The sequence below is a fragment of the Eucalyptus grandis genome, chromosome 4 (genome assembly GCF_016545825.1).
Source record: "Eucalyptus grandis isolate ANBG69807.140 chromosome 4, ASM1654582v1, whole genome shotgun sequence".
Classification (NCBI taxonomy): Eukaryota; Viridiplantae; Streptophyta; class Magnoliopsida; order Myrtales; family Myrtaceae; genus Eucalyptus; species Eucalyptus grandis.
The window spans coordinates 1,991,393-2,001,290 of record NC_052615.1 but is presented as its reverse complement, the minus strand read 5'-3'; the positions used below and the strand labels follow the sequence as shown (position 1 = coordinate 2,001,290).

Below are 9,898 nucleotides of genomic sequence, written 5' to 3'. Positions count from 1 at the left end.
TATAATTAGAAATTGCCTGTCATTAGATTAGGTCATTTAATAAATGTCGTGTGACATATAGCTTGCATATTAAATTGAAGGTTGCATGTCATTTAGTTAAAATAATTTTGTATGTCATTGCATCGCATCACACGTCATTAGAATTAAGTCATTCTAGTTAATTTAGATTGCATATTTAATTATTGCATGTTCATTAAGAAATCATTAGTTTTTTTTTACTCATTCATATAGTTTATGACATATTGTCATGCCATATCATTTCATATTAAATTAGAAGCATTGCATTGCATATGGACTATATTTTCATTGAAAAAGAGAAAACAAAAATTGAGTAATTGCTTGTTAATTAGAAACCATATCTAGGGTTGTTGATGTGGATTTTAATTTAATACTGCAGATGCTTTCGTTGCTTTGAGGTAAGTCCTGCATTATTTAATTGCTTTCTTGGGTGTTAAATTGGTGGTTTGCGCACCTGCATAAACACATCACATGTTAGGGAAATAGATTTAAAATCAATCCAAATTACTTGCCAAACATTTTTCTAAATAAAAAGAAAGGTATCGAAAGGGCGTTAGAGAAATCTAACGTAATCAAGTCCCCATACCCTTAGTCTCTCGGTTCGTAGGAGTAAAGTAAATCTCCTGTTACTTTACTAGGGTTTTTAATCGACCCACCAAAAATAGATTAGTGGCGACTCCTAGTTAAAATTCAATTGTACGTTAACAATTCAAACCTAAGTTGCGAATTGGTATGGGCTTGGGAGAGCCGAGTTAAGTCTAGGCTTAACAATCCATTAGCCAAACCATAGGTGGTTCACTCCCGGAAAAAATTGGTCGCGACATTCTTCTTCATTGTCGCGGAGATGCCAGGAGATTGACTAACAATGGTGCGTGCTCTCTGGTCATGTAGGCGGAGGCGGCAGTCGCGGGGAAAGCCAAAGAAGAGGATGTTCAAGAAGTTCTCCTGCCTCTCCTCGACATGTTCGCCGATGAGCTCGTCAGCTCTTCCGTGCCTGAGATCGCCGAAGGTGTCTGCGTCTACACTCTTTCTGACTGCAGTACCAAAAGCCTCGAGAGAAAGACAAAGTCGGAGATGGGTTCTCATTGCCCTAACTTTTTGTTGGTTGTGATGTCCCGTGGGTTAGGTTCCTGAGAGGTCTCAAGAGGAAGCCAATGGCTCTCATTAAGAAGCTGCGCAAGGCATTAATGCTGGTTTTCATTGGTTAATTCTTGTTCTGATGAGTTCTCTTGTGGTTCAGACTGAAGTGGCATGCCCTTTTCGATTGATGAGGTCTATTATTTCAAGCTGCAAAATGTGCGTGGGTTTGCTTGTTGAATCTGAAATTGGGCATCTCTCTTGCGATTGTTTATCTGCTTTGAGTTGTTGCTTGAGCAATTCAATGGCTTGCCTGTGGTTGGGGATTTAGTACCTCCGGTGGAATCATCATCGGTCATGAGTTGTTACTCCTGATTCAGTGGAACTATGAGCAACTAGTTGGAAGTGATCCTGGGTGTTGGTTGATGACTGAAATGGTTTTGCACTTATCCATTGGCCTCTCCTAATTGGGTGGCGGGGCCTTTGAGCTAGGGTGCATAGATCAATAGCTGTTAAATCAGCAGCAGCCAGACAACCGTTGAGATGGACCACAGGTGAATGGCCTAAAGTGCTGCTTGCCTACTGAATCCATCTTACATGTTGCTCTTTAATATACTATTTTCTCTCGAAGGAGAAACCCCTTCTTTTGTTGGAGGGAAATGGTTTGCTGAGTATTTGGTCGATGGATGGTCAAGATGCATCTTCTTTTGTTAAATGGGTCAATTAAGGATGATACATGAGGTCCAATTCTCTAAAAGGAAAAAGAAAGCTTTGACACTGATTGAGCTGACTTGGGACACTGTAATGCTCAAATGCTTATGTAATGCTCATGAACTGATATCATGGACCTATGTGCAATTTCTAGGCCTAAATATTTTGCTTGCTTGGAATTTTAGAGACTGAATCTTAGTGTCAAGTAAATTGTTCCTGTTCTGTATGTCCAGATCATATTTACACCATCATATTGCAGTTCTTTCTTGCTTTCTTTTCTATCGTTACTTTTGGATGATGCTGCCTTTCAATATGCCTGGTTGCTGTTCATGCTTGTTTTTGGGAAGGTAAGCTCCTGATTGTAAATTGTTGATTGTATCACTTATCTTGCATTAATAAGACAAGTCTAATCATTAAATCTATCACATAATGGCTCAGAAAACGGAGGCTCTGCCTGGTGAGAAACCTGAACCAGTTTGAACCCACCTGCGCAATATGACTATTGTTCCAGAAATGATTGGAAGCATCATTGGAGTTTATAATGGTAAAACCTTCAATCAAGTGGTTGTTGAGGTTCATTCCTCTGAAGTGAGTCCATGGGGACAAACTAAGATGTCATCTCATATTCATGGGGGCAAACTTAGATGTCATCTCATATTCTTTCTTTGTACCAGAGCAATCATGAATACCGTATGTCAATTTCTCTGTTTTTTCGCTTTACATTGAATGGGTTTAGAGACAATCTGAAGAGTAATCCTTTACGTTTTTCAAATATAAGGTTTGATACTAGTTGGTTATTGAGGATACATTGCATTGTTCTTCATTTCCTATTAGCATGCCCACATAATTGTAACGCGGTGCAGAACTTTTCTGGTTGACTTAGGCTGCATCTGCTAAAGATGCAGTTGAACTCTCAGGTTAATGGATTTTAACTCTCCCATCTTGTCTGCAATAGCAATGAATGGAGAAACATCCATTTGTCTGATCTCTCTATATCCTTGTGTACTCTCAAGCATTCAGAATCTTATCCTCTTTTGTTTTCCTTACTTAAGTTCAGAATGCCTATCCGTATGCTAAAAGAATTGCGATGAATCGAGGAAATCCATGCAAAGATTGAGAAAGAGGTTATCTCAAAATTTTCAAATATAACGTCTATTGGTTTTCTTATGTAAAGAAAGGACTGGTTGAGCTATCACCTATAGAGAATGCATCCTTAGATGGTTCACGTGAGACCCTCAAGACACGAGCAAATGTCGAGTGAGTGAAGTCACCTTATCTCTATCGAGTATTTAGGAGTGGACTACATCATACTTTGGTCTTAGTCCTCCCATAAATCTCATGACAGCCAATTGCTCTCATTGCTCTTGCATTTTCTTAATATCAGAGGTAGTGGGTAGCAGAGAATTAAGCTCCTCATACATCCATTTAAATCAGCATAATACTATGTAAGTGGCCAACTCTTTCTATCAACCCTATAAAATTCTTGGGATACTTCATAAATCCTTGAAAGATTATTTTGTCTAGAATAAAATAAATTCAAGTAATCATGCAACTTCTTCACTATATCAGTATGTGTAACCAAAATGCAACTTGAGATTTCATAGAGTTCAACATTTGACCAAGAATTATGGCATCCATAGTTTCCCAATTTTGCGGCAAGTACACAATGAGTGCTATAACTTTTATACGGTGCTCTCTTGAGTACTATAATTTATATTTTTGCTCACTTGAGTGTCACAAATTTGAAAAATCAATCACTTAAGTGCCATCGGTGAATTGCCTTGCTGAAAAATCCGACGTAGATGCCAGTCATCCCACTTTGGCGTTGATGTGGACATTAAATAAAAAAATCAAAAAAAAAATAAATGTGGATATGGAAAATTAATAAAAAAAAATCAAAGTAAATTGATTAGTCGAGAATGACACTCAAATAGTCGATTTTACTCTAATGTAGTACTTAAGTGAGCAAAAACAGTTAAGGTACTTAAGTGAGAGGTCCTTATAAATTTGCAACTCCTGGTGACTTTATCCCTACATTTTTATTTATAAGTTAAAAGTTGGGAGGGCCAATGCAGCTATCCCTATGAATTTTACCATAAGGGTCCCACGCAAACAAATGCATTGCATTAATTAATTTTTTATTACACATTAATAGAAGGTAGTATCATATATATAAAATTAGGTACTTCTCATGAATGAAGACCCATTGCATATAAAATCCAAAATATTTTAAATTTAACTTTCAACAAAGATTGGAATTAAAATATCATCGAAAAATTATTATGTATTAATTATGAATTACCTCATTTGTCTCTCCTTTTTCCCAATCATTGTATGGCCCTTGACTCTAAAAATCTATCATCCTTTCTCCTTATTTTACTCTCATCAATTCAAATTTAAATAAGTAGGTTAGGTTAAACATTTAAATGAGCAATTATGTGAAAATGATAATTGCATAAAGGATCACGCCTTTCCAGTTATTTTTTTACTTTTGACCCCCCTTTTACCTTAAATTGACCACACTATCTCTTATAGGTCAGAGATTTAAAATTATTTATTACCTTTTTTTCTTCTATTTCTTTGGAAATTCTGATGCATTTAGAATTGACAAAAAAATATGTATTTGCCTATGGTTTGATTGGATTGTCTTATAATGCAATTGCAATTGTCATAATTTTCTTGTCAACAATTAATTATACACTTAATCAGCAATACTTTTCAGTTTTGACAATGTGGTTGCAAACTTTTGGACCATATTTCAATGTAGTCTTTCCCGCCAATTATCACTGAAAATTGTTGATGTGACTACTAGACAGCATAAGTAACATGCTGACGTAGGCAATTTTTTTTATTTCCATGTCACAATTTGCAAAGACAATTAGTAAGAAAGTTAAAATTGAATTGACATCCGTGTTATAGGTATAAGACTAAATTGATAATTTTCCTAAATATTCAAATAATTTCTCCTTCAACGGACACATTCATAAGCATTTTTTGGATAAGTATTCTATGAGTATCATAACTTTTATATGGCACTCACTTGAGGGCTACTAATTTAAAAAATTGGTCACTTAAGTATCATCGGTGATTTGCCTTGCTAGAAAATTCGACGTGTATGCTAGTCATCCTATGTGGCATTGGCAGCATTGATGTGAAAATTAATAAAAATAATTAAAAAAACATTGGAATTGGAAATTAATAAAAAAAATCTACATAGGACGATTTACTGAAGTGACACTCAAATGATTAGTTTTACTATGATGTGGCACTTGAAGGAGTGAAAAACAAGTTACAGCACTCTTACTATTCGTACCTTGAATTTGTATTAGAGTTAGATTTATTAATTGTTAAATGATTTTGTTGCTCTCTCCCAATCAATACTAACAACACGATTTTCCTCAATTGCTGGAAATTGGTGACACTTTTTAACTTTTTCTTTGTCAAACGACTAGAGGATGTAGACACAACCGTGGACATTGCCTAAGTAACACCAACACCTACACACAACACACGACACAACACGACACGTTGACATGTTGTTTCTAAAAAAAAGAAAAATTCTTACATGTTAGGACACATTGTGTATTAAATATATATTTTTATAGATACATGATTTTTTATAATTATTTGAATCAAATTAATTTGAATCAATTTCACAAATAGATAAATAATGAAAAAAAGTCTAGAAATAATTTAGATTAAAAACATTAATCCACCATTTGTTAATTTCATCCATTGTTTTAATTTGATAAATTTAACTCAATTCCAATAATTCATAAGATTTGGAAGAGAAAAATAAGCAATCCACATTATGGACTTGCATGTCGGAGTGTGTTGAAAGAAAATAGGAAAAACAAACTTGAAGGGTGAATTATGTGTCAAGGAAAGTGAAAGTTAGAAAAGAAGAAAAACTATGTTTTTTTCTTTCTTCCATTATTGTTTTATTTTATTGTTATTTTTGCATATTTACATTTTGAACCTTTATTATTGATGTTTTAAAAATTAATCCCCTTCATGTCAAAACCTCGTGCCGAAATTCCAGACTTGAGTGCCTGGAGAGTTGACGAAGTGTCAGATTTTCCAACACGTGTTGATGAAGTGTTAAAGACTGGTCAAAATTGTTGAAGAGCGTCGAAAAATGTCAGACATGTGTCAAAATATCCGACATGATACGAAGGCTCTTGCAAGTGTTCGTGCTTCCTAGACCATTGAACCTTTATTCTCTGCCATAACTTGATGTGTATCAATATAACACAAGTATTTTGAACACAATAATTAGATTCAAATTCCACCAACAAGAATTCAATTCAACAAATTACGGCAATTTGTTTCAAACAATCCAAATCTCCACGACACTTTGATCAAATTCATTTATTTCATCAAAGCATATACTAAAACCATAGATTACACCCAAACAGAAACCACCTCATTCAACATCAATTTCGAGGTGAATAGGGTCAGTAGTGTAGGTGAACCAAATCTTGCTGTAAGCCTGTATGATTTGGTCCCAAGTGGATCATAATAAAAAATGCATGAGACAATTGCCCTTTCAATGTGAGCACTCTTTTGCGATCTATCTTGAAGAACAGTTTCCTGAAATCTGCACCTTTCAAGGTCAAGATTACCTGGCGAAACCCCGGAGTCCTAATTCCAGGATCTCTTGATGAAACTTATTTGAAGAACCCATCGGCACCAAGGAAAAGATGTCACATTTGAACGATTCTTTAGATTTGATTTTGTTAGTTGCAAGCGACGTCCGACCAGCGAATTTGAGACCTGTCTTCTGACACTGTCTGATTGTTGGAAGCCTATCGAAAATCAGCAACCGCGAGATGACAAAAAATTCAAGGAAATTTGAAGGTAAAGAAACCAAATAGATGACAATTCCCTTTTAGCCTCTGTTTTTTCGAGCAACACATTAAGGAGGCAAACGGAAAAAAATTGTCGCTCGCTCTCCTTAGAAGCTGTGATAACCTAGTTCCACAAGAGAATCTGATGCCCACCTCACAAACGAGCTAATATATAGTCAAATCTATCAGCTCCTGCGTTGAAGAGTTGTGATGCGAAGCATAATCATAAACCCCTCTGTTTAGAAAAGTTCTCAGAAAAATCGAGTATGTATACTAATAATTATCATACACAAAGAAAATTCTAAATGGTATAGTTGTGTTATCACTTTTAAATTGTCTAATCCAAAAACTTAGACATTGAGTTGGATCTTCTAACATGATATCGGAGGAGCATATGAAGTGGAAATAGACAATAGTGCAGGTCTCGTTACTCCCAACAATGTGGAGAAAGATTCAATGAGCAATTCCATAGACAACAAGAGCTCTAACCTAGTTTATTTTGCATTTGTGAGACCCATTCATCAAATTTCATTTGTTGTTCCTAATCCGGCTTGCACACAAAAATTGTGTTAAAAGTATTTTATGCTGTGTTAAAATATTTCACGTCGCTTGTCTATGGAATTTATATGCTCATGTACTGTGGTACATTGTCTAACTCCTAATTTGCATATTGGATTATCTAGCAATCACCTAGGACATGGTGTCACGCTTCAATCCTCCGAGCACGTGCCCATCCCTCAATGGCCAATTAAATAGCGACGTCCCAGGATGTGTTATCAACCCTTTCATTTTAATGTGCATGTGGAAGTGAATAAATAAATCCCCAGGCAGCTGAAAGATGGAATAGAAAAGTAGGGCCACAATTTTCAAAAACCAAATCACACTTTTATACATATCAGACTAAGTCCTATACATTACTAATCGATATTTACAAGATCTACAAAAATGTCGATTCTCAAAACAAGCTGTCCTATGACCAACTAGTCCGACTTGTTCGCCGATTCTTCAGTGTCCACAGGAGCCGGTGGGACAATGGGTTCTCCACTACGCCATCAGGAGGGTCAGCTGGGTCCTCGTCCAGAGTAGCATCAATTACCACAGCAGGGATATCAAAAGTCCTAAGGGGACCTAGCCTGACACTGTTAGGAGCGTAGTGGAACCACAGTCTGAATCGATTAGGTATCTCATGATGTGGGACCTCTTCAATCTAGATAGTGGTTATAACAAGCTCATAAACCCAAAAACTTCCAAGATCGGGGTAACTAGAAACCCACTCGGTAACCCTCATGGGACGACCATGACGCTCGGGGATTCGTTATCCAAGAACCTGAAAAGTTAAGCCCACGATGGGGTGATACAATGTCTTAGCAAGTTCACCCCCTAAGCCTTGACTAAGAAGGAATTATGCCCAAAGGCTATCTATGCACGCATAAGATAGATGACTTACCTTTGCCTTAGTTCCTTCTTGCAAGTTAGTATAATTTATATATTCCACTAATCACTTCAACAAATCAAATCATCAAATCAGATCGAGTCATCGATCAATCGACCTAGTTGATTCCATACCATCAAGATCATCTCTTGGTCAACCCATTCAATACTATCTATAAAGTTCGATCACATCAAGGACCGCTCACCCTAAGCTAAAGATGGATAGTATAGCTCACAAAAAGCTGATAAATAATATAGCTTGCCCTAAGTTGATAAGTAATATAGCTTGCTTTAAGCTGATAAAGTATGCTGCTCACTTTAAGCCGATATATCAAAGCCCTTAAACTAATATAGTATACTGATAATGCTTACCAGAAGTTGCCAAGGTATATACTGTTAACTCTAAGCTAACATATCAAAGCCCTTAGGCTGATATAGTATATCAATGATGCTCACTCTCAGCTGGTAAAGTATACTGCTCTCGCTAAGCTGATATATAAAAGCTCGTAGGCTACTATAGTATACTATTTCCACCAACTGAGAATTTCACTATTTTTATCATTCCCGATAAAAATAATCGTGTATGGGTACATGGTCAATCTTAGCCAAAATACAATATTTTTCTTTTGAAAATTCCACTACATCCAATAATCCATAAATACATTTTTGGCGTTGTAAACCAATGCTCGGTATTTTCTAATTAAATATCGAATTTATTAAATTTTTCAATAAATACCTAAAAATTACAATTCACACTCAAATTGCACAGACCGGCACTCAATTAAATAAACCAATCATACCATTGTAATCAACATGAAATTCCGGTCATTGGCTATCTCGATCTAATTTTCAGAAAATAATAATTAATTAAATAATTACCAAAATTAATTATTAAATATCAATAAATGCAAGTTAGGCCGGAAAAACCTAAATAAATATTGAAATGGGCCTGAAAAATTTCCGTATCTATCTAAATAAATAATACAACCTATCTACTTGCTAATTACACTATTCCAACCACCTAACATGCAATATTGAACAGTTAAATTGCTAATATGTTCTAACTAACCACATAATCCATACTTAACTTAAACTAATTAGCCTTTAAATATAAGTAACTCCTTAAGTGGAGATTAGTGAGTAAACTCACCGGATTTGCGAGCCGGTGAGTCCATAATGATGGCGATGCGGAGACGGGCAACAAACTCTGAAGCGGCGACTCTCAACGGGGCCCAGAAGCGGCCTGAAAAGGACACAAAGGCCACGGCTGGGCTGTTCGGTTTGTCTGTTGTTGGTTCGGGGGTTGATGGTCAGATATGGGGCTACGGTTGGGTTGAGATGCGAAGCTAGCAGCTAAAACTTGGAGAGACACGAGCTGTTGAGCTCTTGGATGTTGGAACGGAGCTGTGGCATGGACTTCGAATGGGCTGGATGTGAGTGACTTTGGTGGGGTGGTTGCACTGAAGATGGGTTGGAGTAGGCGGATGATGGAGCAATTTTGTGCGGTGGAGATGGGCCACAATGGAGGGTGAACTTTGAGAGGTTTACTTGGGAGGGTTGACTTGGTGGGTGCTGCTTCGGTTGCTGCTAGGGAAATGGAGGCACAAGAAGGTGAGATGGTAAAGAACGTGCAAGGAAAATGAAAGTGAAAGAGAAGTAGTTAGGGGGTGTCGATGGAGTGGGTGCATGCGAGAGAGAGAGAGAGAGAGAGAGAGAGAGAGAGAATGGATGGATAAGAAATGGGGGAAATGTGTGAGAAAGGGAGAGAGATAAGGATGAGTAAAAGTCAAAGAAAATAAAACAAGGGAAGA

The 9,898-nt window shown here is 36.7% G+C and overlaps 1 non-coding gene across 1 annotated transcript; it reads left to right on the top strand.

The window, feature by feature from the left end:
- The first annotated feature begins 1,535 nt into the window (after positions 1 to 1,535).
- On the top strand, positions 1,536 to 1,696 carry LOC120293059. The gene has a single exon (XR_005550718.1). It is a non-coding gene; the product is annotated as a small nucleolar RNA snoR143 (small nucleolar RNA).
- Positions 1,697 to 9,898: the final 8,202 nt, after the last annotated feature.